Source organism: Chanodichthys erythropterus, chromosome 4, assembly GCF_024489055.1.
Source record: "Chanodichthys erythropterus isolate Z2021 chromosome 4, ASM2448905v1, whole genome shotgun sequence".
Taxonomy (NCBI): Eukaryota; Metazoa; Chordata; class Actinopteri; order Cypriniformes; family Xenocyprididae; genus Chanodichthys; species Chanodichthys erythropterus.
In genome coordinates, this window is record NC_090224.1 from 26,786,015 (window position 1) to 26,807,057 (window position 21,043).

The window sequence follows — 21,043 nt, forward strand, 5'->3', positions numbered from 1 at the left end:
AATCCCTTCCTATTTCATGCTGTCAGCAATGGCACCACATGGAAGAGAAATGTCACAAGACCTGAGAAAGAAACTAATTTCTTTACACCAGAAAGGTGAAGGCTACGAGATCAGCAAAGCTTTACTTATCAGTCAGAATACTGCAAATACATCAAAAGTGGTATAAAAATTTTAAAAAGATGGAACTGCAACCATCACACAGAGACGTCCAGGTTGTCCACGGAAGTTAACACCTCGACAGGAGCGTCTTCTGATGAGAAGGGTTGAAGAAAATCGGCATGCAAGTTCACTGCAGTTATCTAAAGAAGTAGAAAGACAAACTGGGGTGACTATTTCCTTTGACACAATATGGCATACACTCCAGAGGAATGGCATGCATGGGTGCCGTCCACGAAATAAGCCTTTCCTAAAGCCCAGGCACAAAAAGCCTGCCTAGAGTTTGCAAGGACCCATGCTGACAAAGCTGAAGACTACTGGGACTCTATACTCTGGAGTGATGAGACCAAGCTAAATGTTTTTGGTTGGATTCAAAACTGTATGGTTTCGCAAAGGTGAGGAATACAAAGGAAAATGCATGGTGCCTACAGTGAAACATGGTGGTGGCAGTGTCCTTATGTGGTGCTGCATGAGTGCTGCTGGTGTCGGAGAGCTGCATTTCATTGATGGCATCATGAATTTACATTTGTACTGCTCTATACTGAAAGAGAAGGTGCTACCATCACTCCGACAATGATCCTAAACACACATCTAAGGCCACTGTTGGATTTCTGAAGAAGAACAGGGTGAAAGTGATTCATTGGCTCCTGATCTGAACCCAATTCTGAGGAGACAGGTTGAGCATCACTCTCCATCCAGCATCCAGGTTCTACATCAGAATGCCATCTCATTATTGGCCAGCTCCTGTGTCAGCGTCACACGCATGTGTCGTGCTGCTCACGTGAACAGCTTCGGCCAATACTGAGCTGCTGTTCAGATGTGGAACCTGGAAGCGCTGGACATAAAGAGCATAGCAGAATGACACAGAACAGAAGATATTGTTGAATTAAGTCATTATTTATTTTTTATTTTTTATTTTTTTTGCGCACAAAAAGTATTTTCATAACATTAAGGTTGAACCACTTTGACTGTTTTAACAATGTCTTTAGTACCTTTCTGGACCTTGAAAGTGTTGGTTAAGTTGCTGTCTATTGAGAAGTCAGACAGCTGCCGGATTTCATCAAAAATATCTTAATTTGTGCTCTGAAGATGAACGAAGGTCTTACAGGTGTGGAATGACATGAGGGCGAGTAATTCATGACAGAATGTTCATTTTTGGGTGAACTAACCCTATAAGGACAACAATTCATTATGTTCAACCGGTTTACAACAAATAAGGCACAAAGGATGCTGAAATTAAGAAAACAGACCAAAAAAAAAAATAAATAAATAAATAAACAGCAAATATTTTTAAATTTAAAGTTATTAGTATTTACATCCACATTATTCATTTCACTTATTTTATAATGAAACAAACGGGGAATTTTGAAACACTGCCGAAACGGTGATCAACATAAAAACAACCCCCGCTAGCAATAAGTTAAATCACACAAAACGTACTCGGTTACTAACGTAACCTCGGTTCCCTGAGATGCGGAACGAGTACTGCGTATGGGGAAAAGTCTCCCTTTTTCCCCGTCACTGAAGCCTTTTTCAATAACGCAGTGTAACTGCATCGTCATTGGTTCACTCATAGACAAGTTGTTGAACCAATGACAGCGCGGCATAGCTGCGCGACCTATGGTGAGAGAGCGCGCAATCTTTCCCGCCAAGATGGGCGGGGCAAAGGGCTATATAAGCAGGCGTTTCGCCATAGGATTTCAGGCCAATCGACTGAAGCGACGACACTGAAGCCGCAGCCTAGTGGCACGGCAAGTAACGCAGTACTCGTTCCGTATCTCAGGGAACCGAGGTTACGTTAGTAACCGAGTACGTTCCCTTTCGATACTTCACTCGTACTGCGTATGGGGAACAAATTCAACCGCGCCGTGCCACGGCAGGGAACGACATAACTTGCTTTGGACACCGAAGGGGGACCAAGAGAACAAGTAGGAAGGCAAAGCCGTCGTAAACCCTTGTTACACTACAAGGATGAGATAACTCCTGATCGGTGAGAGGTGGAACTCGAAGAGGCCACCTAGTTACACCGAGAGGACCCGGGCTTGTAAGGCCGGAACATCCAGATGATAAAATCTGATAAAAGTAGACGGCGAGGACCAGCCGGCCGCCTCACAGATGTCTTTAATGGAAACTCCATTAGACCAGGCCCAGGAGGAAGCCATTCCTCTAGTGGAATGGGCCCTAACTCCTAAGGGGCATTGAATGTCCAAGGAGGAGTAACAGAGATTAATCGCGTCGACTATCCAATGCGAGAGACAATGTTTTGAGACCGAGGACCCCTTGGTGCGGCCACCAAAACAGACAAAGAGCTGATCCGACTGCCTGAAAGGCTGCGATCGTTCTACATAGGTCCTCAGTGCCCTGACAGGACAGAGTAACTCCAGCTCCTGTTCATCCGTGGAGGGAGGAAGAGCAGAGAGCGAAATGACCTGAGCTCTAAACGGAGTAGAGAGCACTTTGGGAACGTAGCCATGTCTAGGTTTCAGCACGACTTTAGAGTCATTAGGCCCAAATTCGAGGCATGCAGGGCTCACCGAGAGGGCCTGCAAGTCGCCAATGCGCTTGACCGATGCTAGTGCAAGAAGCAGAGCGGTTTTCAGGGTTAGCGGCCTGAGGTCAGCTGAACTCAGCGGCTCAAAGGGGGTAACCCTAAAGCTAAATCTTTGAGAGCCCTAAGGACCAAGGAAAGGTCCCAAGTGGGAACAGTAAGGGGGCGAGGAGGATTTAATCGCCTAGAACCCCTTAGGAAACGAACCCCAAGGCTGTTTCGACCCACTGACTGGCCAGCGATAGGAGCATGAAACGCTGAGATGGCTGCTACGCATACTTTGAGCGTTGAGGGGGCGCGCCCCAGATCCAAACGCTCCTGTAAGAAGGACAGTATCGGAGATACGTCACATTCTACGGGGTCTATGTTGCGTGTGGAACTCCAATCAACAAAGACCGACCATTTCTGGGCGTAGAGGCGTCTCGTGGGCGGGGCTCTCGCCTGAGATATGGTCTCTAGTACGTCCCTGGGAAGGTTAGTCGGCTCCCATCGAGGGACCAGAGATGCAGAGCCCAGAGCTCTGGCTGTGGGTGCCAGATTGTTTTGTTCGCCTGAGAGAGGAGGTCCCGCCTCAGGGGAATGGGCCATGGGGCTCTCGTGGAGAGCCTGAACAGCTCTGAGGACCAAGTCTGGCTCCTCCAGAGCGGGGCCACTAGGAGGACTCTGTGCCTGTCTTCCCTGACTCGCCTGATGACCTGCGGGATCAGTGCGATTGGGGGAAATGCGTAAAGGAGTGTGCTGGGCCAGACTTGTCTTCTGAGGCGAAGAGGTCTCTGCTCTCCCGAAGAGCTCCGAAATCTTGAGAACCATCTGGGGATGGAGCATCCACTCGTCTGAGGGGACGTTGCTCCGTGATAACATATCTGCACCCAGGTTGGTTTTGCCAGGTATATGAGTCGCCCTGAGCGGCCGAAACTTTGGTGTTGCCCACTCCAGAAGACGTTTCGCCAGAGCGCATAAGCGGCTGGACGAAAGACCGCCCTGGAGATTTATATATGACACCACAGTCATGCTGTCCGATTGGACTAAGACGTGGCGTCCCGTCAAGTGAGCCTGGAAAGCTTGCAGGGCTTTCATCACTGCCAACATTTCGAGGCAGTTGATATGGAGATGGCTCTCCTCGTGGGACCACGAGCCGAAGGCCGGTCTGCCCTCGCACAGAGCCCCCCAACCTGAGTTGGATGCGTCCGTCGAGAGCACTGTCCTTCGTGACACCGCCTGTAGGGGTACCCCAAGACTGAACCAAGCAGGGTTCATCCAAGGTTTCAGGGCTAAAAGACAGGCCCGATTGACCTTGAGACATAAGCGGCCGTGCCGCCAGGCATGTGGGGGGACCCGGGCTTTCAGCCAGAACTGTAGCGGCCGCATCCGAAGAAGGCAGAGCTGCAGAACCGGGGAGGCGGAAGCCATCAGCCCTAAGAGCCTCTGGAAGAGCTTCAGAGGAAGATAGGCTTTGTTCTTGACAGAAGCCGCGAGCTGCTGTATCGCCAGGGCGCGCTCTGGCGAGACTACTGCCGTCATGCGGACTGAGTCGAAAACTGCCCCCAGAAACGAAATGTGTTGGCTGGGGAGCAGAGAGCTCTTGGCTAGGTTGACCCTGAGACCCAGGCATTGCAGATGGCTGAGGAGCACGGATCTGTGGTGTTCCAGCTCGACTCGCGAATGGGCCAAAATGAGCCAATCGTCGAGATAATTCAGAACCCGGATTCCCATCTGTCTCAGAGTCCCACTCCCTCGAATGCGAATCTCAAGAATCGTCTGTGAAGGGGGGGCTATCTGGATGTGAAAATATGCATCTTTCAGATCCAGCGAGCAGAACCAGTCCTCGTGACAAATCTGTGCGAGGATCTGCTTCAGCGTCAGCATTTTGAACTTCCGTCTCATGAGGGAGTGATTCAAAAATCTGAGATCTAGGATGGGCCTGAGGCCGCCATCCTTTTTGGGGACCAGAAAGTAACGGCTGTAAAAGCCTGACTCGCTTTCTGAAGGGGGAACTATTTCTATAGCTCCTTTCTTCAGTAAGGTCATGACCTCGGCCCGGAGGACAGGGGCGTCGTCCGGGTTCACCAAGGTTTGAAGCACCCCTCCAAAGCGAGGGGGTCGTCGTGCAAATTGGAGCGAGTAGCCCTGCTTTATGATCCCGAGGATCCAACTTGACACATCGGGGATGGCCTGCCAGGCCTCGGCCCGAGTGGCAAGGGGTTGAATGATGTCGGGTGACAGGCCGCTGTGAAGGGGGCCGTGCACCGAAGGAGGTGGAAGAGGAAATTTGCTCTCTTTTTGAGAAAGTAAAATAGTGTTCGCCGTGAAAACGACGTTTTGTTTGGGCGCAACACATGTGGGCCCAGCTATAACACAGAGCATTTCTCCCACGCCCGGATTTAAACGAGGCGGAGGGGAGACTACACGAGGGAGCTTTTGGGGTGGTCCGGTCGTAACGAGACATTCCCCGACCCTCTTCCTTCCTGCTTTTGGATCAGGACGTCTTCGGAGTCACCGGGTCCAGCACAATCTTGGGCCGGGGTCCCTGGCGTCTCGGGAAGGAGGATTGGCGCTTAGCAGGGCGAGGGCGCTGACGATGCTCCTTAGGTGGTGCTGCTTGAGAGGTGGATGGGGCAGGCTTGGTCTGCTGAGCCGGCGCAGTCCTGGGGCGGCTAGGAGCAGACATAGAGCTGGAGCGCTTGGGCAGAAAGTGTCTCATGGCCTGAGACGACTTCTGCGCCGCTGTGAAGCGCTCGGTGAAACTATCCACCGCTGGCCCAAAAAGACCGGAAGGGGAGACCGGGGCGTCCAAAAAGGCCGTCTTATCCAGGTCCTTGATTTCCGTGAGGTTGAGCCAAAGATGGCGCTCAAGCACAACCAGGCTGGCCATGGAACGTCCGATGGCCTGGGCAGTGGCCTTCGTGGCCCGCAGGGCTAGATCGGTGGTGCTGCGCAGATCCTTGAAGGCAGATGCATAAGTGCCGGACTCGTCCAAGGAGCGGAGGAGTTTGGCCTGGAACACCTGGAAGATCGCCATGGTGTGAAGCGCCGAAGCAGCCTGGCCAGCCGAGGTGTAGGCTCTTCCAGCCAGTGTAGAGGTGGTTCTGCAGGGCTTGGAAGGCAGGGCTCTCTTGGTTTTCCACCCCACAGCCGCGGGAGGACAAAGGTGAGCTGCCACCGCTTCATCTAGGGGCGGCAAGTGCTCATAGCCCTTTTCTTCTGCGCCGACGACAGCAGTGAGGGCAGAACGGTGCGTTGTGTGGAGGCGGGCGGAGTACGGAGCGCGCCACGACTTCGTAAGCTCCTCGTGCACCTCAGGAAAAAATGGAGCGGAACGCTGGCGAGGGGCTTGGCGGCGGCCTGGCAGGTACCACTCATCCAGGCGGCTGCGTGATGGCTCCTCCGGCGGGGCCCAGTCGAGGTCTAGCTCTTCCACTGCTCTGGATAGGATGCGGAAGAGCTCGGCATCCATACCCTGGCCGTGTTCAATGGGCTCCAGAGGAGGCGGGGGAGCAGGTTCGTCCGGCTCGCCAGCCCATCCTTCTGCTTCAGAAGCCGCAAGAGACATGGAGTCGTCGGGCTCTTCGTCAGATCCTCCAAACAAGACGAGGTCGCTCGCATCTGCAGAGGGACGCTGCTCTGGTCGGGAGAACAAGACGGGAGATTGTTCTCTAGTGGGAGAAGGCGAGGCACGCGGGGGCTGGGCCGACGTGAGCTCGCACGACTCCGGGCGCTGAGTCGCTCTACCCCGCTGTCTCTTCCTAGCCGGCTTGCGGGAGGAAGGAGACGGGAGGGCGCGAGGGGCGAGATCGCCTTCAGTGAAGAAGGCGACCCGCGAGCGCAGAGAACCGAGGCTCATGCTCTCGCAGCGCCTCTTCAGACGGCGGCGGGAGCTTCTTGAAGGCGTTGAGCTTCCTCAGGCTTCAGGCGGAGATCAGCGAAGAGATGCGTTGTCGTCGCTGAAGGAGAAAGGACTGAAATCCTATGGCGAAACGCCTGCTTATATAGCCCTTTGCCCCGCCCATTTCGGCGGGAAAGTTCGCGCGCTCTCTCGCCATAGGTCGCGCAGCTATGCCGCGCCGTCATTGGTTCAACAACTTGTCTATGAGTGAACCAATGACGATGCAGTTACACTGCGTTATTGAAAAAGGCTTCAGTGACAGGGAAAAAGGGAGACTTTTCCCCATACGCAGTACGAGTGAAGTATCGAAAGGGAACTTGTGTTAAATAAAGTGATTAAAAGAATTCAACAACAAAACATCATAAATATAGGCTATAACATAGCAAATCAGATCAAGCACATTAGAACATCCTGCGTGACCGTGCAAGTTCTTGTCGCACACAACATGCGGATGAATATATCGTGACCACGAATTAATAATTTGTTCCCTCGATTTAGTAAATTCTGTTCACATTTTGTTCACTTGTTTTGATTTAAATAAGGCAACGGATTATTGTAATTTACAACGTAGTCACGATTTAGTAAATTAAGGGAACTATTTAATAAATGGTTTGTACGATGTAGCAAATGAATGAGAGAATGAATTCTATTGTGCACGATTTAACATTACTTAAAATAAGGAAATGAAAACCTGTTCACATAACATTATTGTTAATTAATTTCCACAAAATAAGAAATATTAAACAAAAAGATCATGATTTAAGTAACCTATTCAATGTTTTAGCCATATATATGTAAAACTTAAAGTTTAAATCACTATAGGCTATGGCTAACTTTTTAAGCAGCTAACTCGTCATTAAGAACACTAAACTTCAAATGTACTGAATTTAGTGATGACAATTATATTAATATAATGCAGTTTCTACTGTTGCTTTCTTGTCAAGAGCAGATTGAGTGGAGTTTGGAGAAGCCCTCCATGATTGCAGGTTTTCTTCTTTCCATGCATGCGCAGATTCCTTGCTTCAAGACATTTTACATTTTTTTTTTTTTTTTTTTTTTTTTTTTTTGCTTCAAGTACTTTATTAATTCGTGTAAATATACCAGAGAATCTTGTCTGTTGGATGTCTAATATGTGCAAGTAAAAATTGAGTATGTATTTAGATTTTATTTAATATTCTAGAGTTTTCATTTTTTTAAGATTATACTTAGCAAAAGATGCTTGATTTTTCCTGTTTTATTTACTTAGCCATAAAATCATTTTTTACATTATGCATTAAAGGTACAATGTAAAATTTTTGCAGTAAAATATCCAAAAACCACTAGGCTAGTGTTATATATTTTGTCCAGCTGATTACTAACAATATCTCTAATGTTTTCAACTACTTGTAAATCATGAGAAAATTCCCATTCTAAACAGTGACAGTGTAGTCGCCTGTCAATGACGTCAGTTACCCTTTGTTACCGCCTTTACTGACGTAGAAACCACATGACAACAGTGCCGTGGACAAATGCGGAAGTAGTGTCTAGCGTCCAGCAAAAAACTAGCTCGCTTCAAGCAGTTCCTTATTTACTTCTTGCACGTTTTATGGTGGATTGTGTTACTTATTTATGGAACATAATTATTGTTTACCATCTGCCGCTGGTTCTGCCGACAAGGACAGCTCCCGTAAACTCATGACCGGAAAAGCGGAAGCGGCGCCGGCGACTGTGTCATAATAAAAGTCCCGCTGCTCGTGAGGCGTGTTTTCATCAATCGCTCCAGCTCCTCGTTCAGCTCCACAACACTCGCTCCTGCTCTGCTTCATACTACAGTAACGTTTATAATCAAATCCACGAACATGAGTTCTTCCAGACTCCAATCCCTATTCTTTTGCACCGTCTGTTGAGATGGAGACCACATGTCCCAAGTTTCCACTCAAAAACTTGGCGTCATCAAACTACGCCTTTGTTTTGAATAGGCTTCTAGCGACCTCTAGCGGAAAAAAATATCACAAATTGTACCTTTAATAAACAAAGGAGCCTATATAATCTACATATACATTACTGAGTGATTCAATATGAGCAGTTTCACTTTGATCCTTCTCTTTTCATCCTGTATCCTAAGAGTGCAGTTGACGGGTTTTTATGCAGTTGAGATGTTGCCTTAAAGCTCTTGGAGGGCAATCTGTATATTTTGATTGAAATCATTGTCCTTCTGTTATATGAAATTGCCACTTGGATTAACAAAACCACACTTTTCCTGAGCTGTTGTGATGATCAAGATAACTCAGGTTAGATGTGAAAATGGCAATATATACAGTGTCCCCTAAATTCAGTCCTAAACTACATAAACAATAGCATACTACTTACATAACATAATTTAGTATTAAATTAAAACACCATAAATAATTTATTACACAAAACTAACCTGCTAAAATTGAAAACTTAAAGTTTGTAATACATTATACAACTTTTACAAACATTTTTGCTCTGATATGTGATTTGGCAAATCATTTGCCAGAAGTCAGTCATTGAGATAAAACTTGAAATTGTGAGTTATAAAGTCAGAATTGTGAGATATAAACTTGCAATTCTGAGAAATAAAGTCTCAATTCTGAGAAATAAAGTCAGAATGGTGATATAAATTTGCTGATCTGACTTTTTTTTCAAAAAATTGCAAGATTGCAAGTTTATATCTTGCAATTCTGACTTTTTTCCCACAATTATGACTATTTCTCAGAATTACAAGTTTGTATCTCACAAGTCTGACTTTATAATTCACAATTGCGAGTTTATATCTTGCATTTCTATGAAAAGAAAAAAAAAATCAGAAATGCAAGAAGTAAACTCGCAATTACAATTACGAACAAAGGGAGGATTGTGACAAAATGTCACATTACCTTGTACCTTGTATGTCATTACCTTTTGTATTGTTTTTTTTTTTTTATTATTTATTTTATTTTTTTTCATGGCAGAAACAAGCTTCCATAGTTTAGTGAATTTTCCTTATTGTGTAAATCTTACATGCAGTAAATCAGGTGTTGTCATATCATTTATTGTGTCTTCAGACCAGTTTCCTGCTGGTGTGGCAAACAATTTGTTGTAGTTTGCTCTGCATTTTACAAGCTGAATGCATTTTGTGGTTGTATCTGTTTTTCAGACCCCGGAAAAGGAAAGAAAATGGCTTTGACTCTAGTGTGAACTTTTGCAGTAATGGCCCCTTCTGTGCTGCAGTGAAGCAGTTTTAAATTGTAGGAACTTTAATGGGGTGGTCACGGCATACCAGGCTGTTATACACCATAATTTTCACTAAAGCCGCAGGCAGGTGTGAGAGCGAGGTTTAATTATGAACAGGGGGCAAAGCGAACAACTACTTGTCCATTTCTTATCACAATAATAATTATGGATGACATGACCTCAAGTATAAAACTGCTTATTGAATTTTTCTTTTTTTTAGATTTAACTAGTTTGACACAAAACAACATTTTAAAAATGGTTCCAAAAAATTAGAACATGAGGAAAAAAACAAAAAACAAAAACAAAAAAAAAATGTTTTGTCTGTTACTATCCAATCTAACTGTAAAACAGGTGCATATAAATAAGAAATCATTGTTTTTGTCAGGTTTGGTCGAAGGGATTATGAGGACTCAGTCTGGGCTCAATAGGCCTTATTATAATTCAAAAATACAATAAAACATGAACCAGAAGTACCACAAAGGGGAAAACACAGGATCCACTGACACAAGGAAAGGCAAATCAGGGATGGGCTGGATACAGTGGGGGACACTAAAACATGCGGGAACATCAGACGAAAATCTGGCACAAGACAAAGAACACAGGGATAATAAATAGGGAAGCAAACAAGGAGGATAATGAGGGAGGACAGGTGGGATAAACGGACTAATAATCAGACATGTTCACACAAACATATCGATATGACGCAAGCCTCATGCTACACCAAACGCGACAACACAAGAACACCTGGCCACCGAGATCGGAAGTCAGGTACTCGACAAAGACATACAAGACCTGACAAGAGCAGTGTTGGGTGTATTGTATTACTAATTGATTACTCTAATTGTATTATTTTTACCCTCGAAAAGGTATGGAATAACTCATAATATATATATATATATATATATATATATATATATATATATATATATATATATATATATATATATATATATATATATATATATATATATTTTTTTTTTTTTTTTTTTTTTTTTTTTTTTTCTGTAATTCAATTACATTTACTTCTGATATAATTGCATTAAAAACCTTGTAAACTATAGAACAATTCTATATAAAACAACAGTGGATTTAACATTAAAATTTAACGTCTAATGTTAAAATGTATGTTTTTAATGTAACCTTGTCACTTTAAATACTTTGGTCAATTCAAGAATATTTTATGCAATTTTATGTTATTTATTTAAAAGAATTAAAAGAGAAGTTTCATGTTTCTCCTTGTATTGTTCAGCTGGTCAAGCCTAATATGGGATTTAAAAAAGTGATTAGTAGCATGTAATGCAATACTTTTTAGAGATAGTAATCAATACAGTAATCAAATTGCATTGTTGAAGATGTAATTAGTAGCTAGTAATTACTTTTTTTTTAGAGTAACTTACTCAACACTGAGCACATGGTGAGGGAATGAACACTCAACACTCATGCTCACAAGAAAAGACAAAACACAGGGCAGGAATGTCTAGACCCCGACGCTGAACCGAAACCAAAACAGACATGATCCGGACACCATACCCCACACACACAATACCTAACGTAGATGAGAGGACATCACTTGAGCATACTCAAAGCTGTACCCTCACAGGAGCACAAGATGATACATGAGTGTGTAGTGATTTTGGACTAGCCTCACTCGAGGGTACCACAAATTTAGTGGTTTATGGTCTTAAATATTAATATTAATATTTTGTATTAATATTAAGTCTGATGATTCCTTCCAATATTTCCGCGGCACCAGCCAAGTCTCACCTTGACAGTAAAAAAAACAATCATGGAAGATTGGCTAAATTACAATTATATAAATTGGAGGAAGTTCATCATCTAACCAATCTGAAGGATTTGTGAGATATCGTTAACTTGTAGAGCCTCTTACTGTATTATCAACACAAGGAAGACACAAGTGTAATAAATGGATTTTATTAACAAAAGTATAGACAAGAGTAATTAACAACTACTGAATGTATAAAGTGCAAAAAGGTTAATAAATGCAAGTGAATGAGTAGGATGTTACTATGGCAGTTACAAGTTAATTTTATGGAAAGATATAGTTTCTCTTGAAGAAATAAGGTAAACCTTATTCTGATTTCAACAAATAAACCGATTATTTGTTATTAACTGTTATTAACTGATATCAGCTATGCAAAATCTAATGCAAATTAGATAATCATATACTGACAATATACACTAATGCCAAGGTCCCTAGAAAGAGGTTTGGTAAGTGATATTTATGTCTGCCTGGTCATGCTGAATCTGAACAGTGACATCTTCCACTTGTTGAGCTTGGCAGGGTTGCAGTGGGAAGAAAGGAGTTGAAAATCTGTTTCACAGCCTTGAACACGAAGTACTTGTGAAAGTTGAACTCCTAGAGTACAGAGAAGGTCCTTTTCCTGGAACGAAGAAGAAGACTTGAAGAAGCCTTGAAGGTTCTGATGTCTGTGCAGACGATCCTTATTCTCTGGAACACGCAGACGGAAGGATCTTTAGATTCTAAAGTCAGTGTAGATCTTGGCAGTCTGGAACACGCAGATCTGGAGGATCTCTGATGAGGGGATTTTGAAGTTGGTACAGAAAATATCTTGAAGATGGGAGGCTAAGCTTGTAGTCGTTGTCTCCGTTGAAGTTTTCAATCTCCCCAAATTCACTTCTTGCAGAACTTCCTTGTTTCTTTCTTTAGAACTTAAGAGTCTTGAGAGAGCAACTTCACAACTCTATAGAGTTGTACTTAGCTTAGCATATCTTGGGACTGGAACCTTGAACCAGGACTGGAACAGGAACTGGAGCCTGGAACTAGAACGGGAAACTGCAGCAACCCAACTGGAACAATTCTCTGTCTCAGAAAAAAGTCTTTTAACCTGTCCCGAGAGGGAGGGAAAAGCAAAATTGGCACCTTTTCAGATTCAGTGTTTTGATTGGCTGATGCTGTCAGAGGTGTCCACTGGATAGCCCCTTTCTTGCATGAGGTTCAATTGCATAGCTTAGAGTTCATGTTTAGAACAATGTCCTTAAGGTTTTTCATATGCATAATTCACTTTCCAAACCAATTTCAGATTAACCTAGGCATTGTGCTGAAAACATAAAGACCAAACATCGAGTTATATTGAAATTTTACCTATGCATTAATGTATACCTTAATAGGTAAGTTTGTATATTTTGCATGTGCACAAACAGCACTCATTAAGTAAATAGAGTTATGTTAATAGAAATGGAGAAGATTTGCTCCATTTTTTCCACTGTGTGTCAATTTGTGTCCTTTGAGACTTCAATCCACATGGCAAAAGCTGTCTGGTGAGTGGAAGTTAGTTCACACCTTGATCTCAGGACTGAGAGACTTGGGTGAACAATGGGGAAAATTGTGATAGGATTAGCCTGCTTAATGACATGCTAATTTCATCATTCTTCCTTTGCACAAATTACTTATCTGCTAGCCTATCTATTTCCTATCTATTGCTTCTCTTGGAGGTGTGAGTTTTGGAGTCCTGTGCTTTTCATCATTGCAGATGAGGTGATGAGGGGAGTCTTCCCCACATGTCTGCCTGCTGATCACTACAAGTGTTAGGGTTCTGTCACCAAACTAAGAATAAGACATAGACCAGGGCCCTTAAGGTCCATTCCTGCAGAGTTTTTATCCAACCTTAATCAAACACACCTGAACAATCTAATGAAAGTCTTCAGGATTACTAGATAGTTACAGGCAGATAAGTTTGATCATGGCTGGAGCTAAATTCTGCAGGAAAGTTGACCTCAAGGGCCATAGTTGAGAACCCCTCGTCTATAGGTGCGTTCACGCCATATTATAATTATCGTAATTACAAGATTTACAACTTGTAAAAAGCATTCACTTCTTCGTAGTACTCATAATTACAACTTGTAAACTGGGAATTATCTGAGAGCTTCAACTTATACCACGTGACCCCTGTACCACCTGATCAACATGAACAGCTCCAAGTAGAACATCACGTGTTGTCATCTTATAATAGACCTTTATCACACTTCCTGTTTACAGTTAGTGAAGCAGTGTATTCCTACTTCCGGTACTATTGCAACACAATCAAATCTAATGGCTGAATCCTCTCATTGGTGTTACTGCAGCAATCCGGCTGCTTTAATTCTAAACAACAACACCCTTACCTCAGATTTCATGATTTCCCGACAATAAAGGAAAGCATGGGTGAGACTTGTACAGCGGGATGAAGGTATACTTCTAATATGCAGCAATACATTTGTGTGTAGTAGGCCTATGCATTTCCAAACTGAGGATGTTTACATCTCATATGTTCTACCTACTGAAATGTTCCTATAAATATATTTCCCTTACAAATGCGCAGTCTGAATAATAAATTCATTTATTTCTCAACGAAATGTAACCAGTCACGACCCATTGCTTGTCTTCTTATTAAAGCCCTAGGTATACTTCGGCCGTCCGCCTTTGTGCACCGTCCACATGACATAATTTTTGTCATGTGGCGGGCTCGCGGCCGGCCGCACACCCTGGCTGCGTGCAGCCCAAATTTCGCGACCGCGCAGACAATCCACGTGCAACAGCGCATGCGCAAGCAGTATAGAAGAGTCCACTAGGTGGCAATACCCACAGTATTGAGCAGAAAAGACCGGTTTATAAAAACAACACGTTTGAAAAAACAGAAAAACACAACGATGAATGGCGAACTTGACCAGCGTTTGTGCGAAGAGATTAGAAAGTAACCACATTTGTAAAATTCATGTTTGAAAGAGTACAAAGACATGTTTAGGGCGGCAAATTTATGGAGGGGGATAAGTAAAATATGGGAAAGGATGCACTTCTTTTCTTCCCCAATCATGCCCAGTGAATGTCACGTTGATGCCATGACTCAGTGCTGCTCTGCGATGTCTGGTAGAGCATAGAAAAAAGCTGTACTGCGCATGTGACGAACGCGGTCATCCGCGCCCATCCGTGGTGTAGTATACTGTGAAAGACACGCGGACGTAACTGGAAAGTGAAGTATACCCGGGGCTTAAGTGTTTTCTCTTACTGATCATATTTCATACCTGTTGAATTTACTTTTTTATATTAACTTGACTGATAAACACCCTTACGAAAATTAACCATGGTTTCATTATAGTAAAAATGTAGTAACAATGTTTTTTTTTCTTTTTTTCCGTGGATTGATTACCATTTGTACAAATACCATGGTTAAACTAGCGAAACCATTGTTGATTCGTGGTTACTATGGTATAACTACAATAACCATGTTTTTTGGGGGGTTTTTTTGTAGTAAAACCATGGTTCATTTTCATAAGAGCAGTATTAAAATTAATGAATGAATGCACAGTAACTGCCTTAAAGAAATTTTACGATCTTATATATTTAATTAATCTTAATCTTAATTAATCAGCACGACTGATTTATATAGAAAGAATTTTGGCATAAATGTGTGAATTGTGTGAAATGATTGTCAATGAAAAATAACAGAATAATGCCTAAAATATTTAATACAAATAAATAAATTTGTTCATTTTGATCTCATTCATCAGGTCTCACACTCACTGCAGAGTCACGGTCACTAGTTTAGACCATAGACTATAAAAAAAGATGAGCACAGGTAGTCTATCATTATTATTATTATTAGAGGCCAAGCACCGAAGGTGCGTAGGCACCTATTGTATCTGTTGGCGTTCTTGTTTTTTTTTTTTTTTTTTTTCGATTCTTCTTCTTCTTCCGCTCTTGAGTCTATGGCAGCCTATAGAACCGTATGGTAAAAAGTTGTGAAATTTGGCACACAGTTAGAGGACAGTGTGATCTGTGTCCATAGCAAATTTGGAGTCTCTAACTCAATCCCTCTAGCACCACCAGCTGTCCAAAGTTGCACGTATGTTTATGTTAATAACTTTTGAACCGTAAGGGTTAGAAACAAACTTCTTTTTTCCTCTTATTCCTTGACGAATCGATTGCACCCTATGACTTCATTTTTCGTCATGAGAATTGTTCCGCCATTTTGAATTTTCTGAAAAACATACTTTTTCGAACTCCTCCTAGGCCGTTACTCCGATTTTCACGAAAATTTAACCAAATCATCTTCAGACCATGCCGACAAAAATTTATGGAATTCAAGTTGATTCCTCAAACTGTTTTTGAAAAACACGTGAACTAATTTTACGTAGCGCTTGCGAAAATAGACATAAGGCTGTATCTCCGCAATGCTTTATCGTATTCAGACCAAACTTGGTACATGTCATCACAAGCATGACCTGAGGCATCATGCAGTGTTTCAGCGCTGCGCCACCTATTGGTGCGGAGATATGAAAAATTGCTATTTTTGCTTAATAACTTCTGACAGGTTTGTCCAAAAATCATAAATTTGGTCTCGTTGCATTCAGGGCATCATGCAGAGTCGAATGATAACCAATTTTTCCATATCGGACATTTTGTCTGTCGGCCATTTTGAATTATGTGCTAAAATGCTGTATTTTATGAACGCATTAGCGTATCTTTACGTATCTTTACGAAACACGGTATGGGTCATCAGAAGTTATAACAAAATTTACAAAAATGCTATGAAGTTTTGACTGTATTAACCGATTGTAATGAAACTGGTCTCAGTAGATTCCTTGGGTCATGCCGAGAACACAGATATCAAATTTGCCATAGTCGGCTGAACTTCCTGTCCGCCATATTGTTTTTCTTTAAAAACCTACTTTTTCAAACTCTTCCTAGACCGTTGCTCTGATTTTCACCAAAATCGAACCGTATCATCTTCAGACCATGCCGACAAAAAGGTATGGATTTCATGTCGATACGTCAAACCATTTTCGTATACCGGAGCAACGAATTTGAGGCATGATGCAAAACCCAGTCTTGAAGCTGTATCTCTACAATGCTTTGACATAATGACACCAAACTTTGCAAGTGTCATTGTCACCTCACTCTGACCATACCACATTAATTTGGTCACAGCACCACCTATTGATCGAAAGTTATGAACCAGTAAATCATAATGTTTGATCATTTTTCAGCTCTTTTGCCTAAAATGATCTTAATAGGTCTTTAATTGCTCACTGTTGCAGTTAGTCTGATGCTCACGGCCGTGTTGGCTGGCTTGTTGTGCCGCTTTTGTGCTTGGCCCTGTAATTGCTGCTTGCAGCTATATTTATTATTAGTAGTAGTAGTATTATTACTATTATTATTATTTATAATATAAACCATATATAAACCATACATTTTGTTTTATTAACATTTATTGCTTCTTTCAAGGCATTTCAAAGCAATAGGGCAAATAAATGCATAGAGATAGACTCTGAACACTGCCAAAAGACTAAAAAATGAAAAGATGCCTCATGTCTCTTGTCTATTGTCAACTTCAATAAGAGTTCTTGGTGTGTTTGTGTGGATGTGAATACTTGTGAAAAATGTCCCTGCTCTCTGTGGCTCATTTTCTGTGTGAAGATCAGATGGACTGTCCACACATAAATAACATATGCTGGGCTCAAGTGCTCATGTGATTGGCACATTGAGTTGGGTTCTCCCAATGGAGCTTGTGCATGTAATGTACAGTAGTAGACATGGCTAGAAGCCCCATAGTATTGTATTACAGAAACCGCTGAACATACATTTTATAAGTAAAATATCCTCCGTATTCAACTTACGAAGAAAGTGTAAACTGGCATTGCATTAGTTCAGCTTTTTCCATAAGTTGAATAGGGAAGGCGTAGGACATAGCATAAGCTTTTTGAACTGTGAGAGTTTTATACTTTCTTCAGAAGGCGGTTTGGTGGAACTGGTCATAACTATGTAAATAATGGATTTTTTTTTTTTTTTTTTTTTTTTTTTTTTTTACACAAATGCATTGCTTTGCTTAAGAAAGCACTTTATTAACCTGTGAAGTACATTTATGTTGGATGGATGTGGATGGAAGCACTTTCTTCAGCTCATGCTCGTTGGTATCGCTCACTGCCATTATAAAGCTATTTATAAATATAAAGGATATTTATTAATATATCTCAGATTGTGTTCATCAGAAGAAGAAACTCATATATGCCTACGTAGGATGGCTTGAGGGTGGGTCAAGCTTGGGGTCATTTTAATTTGAAAGTGAACTAATCATTTAAGCAACTTTGTGAATTTCAATAATTTAAATGCACTTGTATGTTGTTATGTGGCAATAGTTTTGCAATGCTTCTTTGTTTCAGGGCCTGCAAGCAAAAATGGTGCAAGTTTTATTAATTTCTGTGAATGAGTTCAAACTATCTTTTTTCCTTGTATTAATTTATTGAAAGATCACTGTGAAACAAAAGCTTTGTTTAACTAGATTTTTACTGTATTTTATTTAGGGGTGACCCTGAATAGTCGACAATTCGAAGCTTCAATAGGAGGAGCCTGGTTCGACTACCAATCTCACAGTCGAATCTTCGCAGAGGTGTTATGAGACGAGATATGGGGGTGCTCAATATCTGATTTTACATAGACTTACCGGTTTTCTCCCAATAGGTTAATATACAGCATATTATGATAATGCTGTAAATAAAAATGTGAAAAGAAAGAAGCTTTTAATAAATATTTCTAATGTGCGTGAATAAATCTAACCACCCCTGTGACAGAGTTAAGTTTCACTTTCCATGATCCATGACCGACAGAGGAGCATCTTGGCGGCAGGGATTAAATCTTTAACAATGTCTGGGATAAGAAAATCTAAAGTGTAGAATTGGATGCACTTTGAAATGGTAAAAGATTATCCAAAAAACGTAAGATACAAGTTGTGCCAACAGCTACCGCTCAACAACAACAAACACTGCAGCGCGCTTCTGCCGGCCAACGTTTAACGAGCTGACTAGCGCGCTATTTGAAAAGACTCAAACGGACACAGGCAAATCGTGTGAAAGACTGGATTTTTCTCTCTCAATCAGGTAAGGGTACAAGTGATCTCAAAACATTTCAGCCGGCTCTAATTTAATTCTTGGATGCTCTGAATGTTTAGCTAAAAACACTGCCACTCCAGTTTAGCATTTATTGACAATTCTAGCTATACTTTCGTTACTTTAATAATTTCTTTAACTTTAATTTATTTATTGATCACTCTGTTTTATCTAATTTAACTATGTGTTTTGAATATTAGTTCCCCTGCACTTTAGGCATTTTGCACTTGTGACTTGATTATGACTTTCATTTTTTTAAAGTATTTTTATTTATTAGAATGGTATATTCTTTTCTAATTCAATTCTGTAAATCTTTTTTTTTTATTTTTTTATTATTGTTTTTCGGTACATCGATGTTGCACTGTAGATTAGTTAAAGCTTGCTCGCACAGGCAATTTAGATAATTTAATTTGATTTGCCGACATGTGAAATGCATATCTATCTTCAGTGTGACCTTTCTGCAGTTATTTATATATATTGTTTAGGTTTATTAATCCAAAATGTTTTTATTCATTTTTTTCTATATCTTTGTGTGGTGTTCTGTACATCAAATTGTCAGTACATTTACATTGTCAGTTTTGTCTACCACTTGTCAGGCAGTTTGGTTCCTTTATTAGAAAATTGTTTCTCTGTGTTGTGTGTGAGGAAAATAAAAAGTTGTCGTAAGGCCCGAGTACAGACCTTTTTTTCCGCGTCCCACTCTATCTCATGCACAGTTGAGCGTAAGACTTTCAAAGTAACCTATACTTCTTTGGCCTTGAACGCGGAAAGAGTTTGTGCGCACTATCTAGAGGACTGACCACCCCCCCACCATATCAGTCGAATATAGGCGATCTGATTTGACTATGTAAATCCGTAGACACCCCTAATTTTATTTTACAGTAAATAATAAATTACTTTTTATACATTTTACTTTTAGACTTTTGGACAACATTTTGAAAAAATTCTCAATGGACTTTTTTAACTGGTTTATTTTCGACAAACTGATTTCATGAAATAATCCACTTCCCAATGCTATGTAAGAGCTGCTCAGCATGTTGTACTTGTATCTCCATTTGTTCATCCTGGTCTTGTGTCATTTACAAGGGTCCAGTACAGAGAGGATATAAACTGCAAACCGGTAAGATGCAAACCAACTTTAATTGAGCTCATCAGTTGGGGCTTCAGGTCAACTGGGAAAAGAGCAAACTCGCCCCGGTGCAGAGGATCTCTTTTCTCGGTATGGAGTTGGATTCGGTCGAGCAGATAGCACGCCTCACAGAGGAACGTGCTCGGTCGGTGTTGAACTGCCTGAATACATTCAATGGCAGGACAGCGGTCCCACTGAAGTTCTTTCAGAGGCTCCTGGGGCATATGGCGGCTGCTGCGGCTGTAACACCGCTCGGTCTGCTTCATATGAGACCGCTTCAGCACTGGCTTCATGGCCGAGTCCCGAGATGGGCGTGGCAGCGCGGCACGTTCCGGGTGCCAATCACTCAGGAGTGCCGCCGAACCTTCAGTCCGTGGTCGGACCCCTTGTTTCTTCGGGCAGGAGTGCCCCTAGAACAGGTGTCCCGGCATGCTGTGGTGTTCACAGATGCTTCTGCCACCGGCTGGGGTGCCACGTACAACGGGCATGCAGTCTCAGGGGTTTGGACGGGACCCCATCTGCATTGGCACATCAATTGCCTCGAGTTGCTGGCAGTACGCCTTGCTCTGAGCCGCCTCAAAGGCCTGCTTCAGGGCAAGCATGTACTGGTCCGTACGGACAACACTGCGACCGTTGCGTACATCAACCGTCAAGGTGGTCTACGCTCCCGTCGCATGTCACAACTCGCCCGCCATCTCCTCCTGTGGAGTCGGAAGCATCTGAGGTCGCTTCGCACCATTCATGTCCCCGGTGTGCTCAACCGTGTGGCCGACGAGCTATCACGAGCTGCGCTGCCAGGAGAGTGGCGACTCCACCCCCAGGTGGTTCAGCTGATCTGGAGAGAATTCGGAGAGGCTCAGGTAGACCTGTTTGCCTCACCAGAAACCTCCCACTGCCAGTTGTTTTACTCTCTGACCGAGGGGACACTCGGGACAGATGCACTGGCTCACAGCTGGCCCCGGGGCCTGCGCAAATATGCGTTTCCCCCAGTGAGCCTACTTGCACAGACCCTGTGCAAAGTCAGGGAGGACGAGGAGCAGGTCTTGTTAGTTGCGCCTTACTGGCCCAACTGGACCTGGTTCCCAGAACTCTCACTCCTCGCGACAGCCCCTCCCTGGCCCATCCCTCTGAGGAAAGACCTTCTTTCTCAGAGACGGGGCACTCTTTGGCACCCGCGTCCAGACCTCTGGAAACTCCATGTCTGGTCCCT

The 21,043-nt window shown here is 42.8% G+C and overlaps 1 protein-coding gene across 4 annotated transcripts in view; it reads left to right on the forward strand.

The window, feature by feature from the left end:
• Positions 1-21,043, forward strand: part of nrxn3b (neurexin 3b) — a 605,102-nt gene that overhangs the window by 301,117 nt on the left and 282,942 nt on the right. The gene's annotated exons all lie outside the window — the stretch shown is intronic.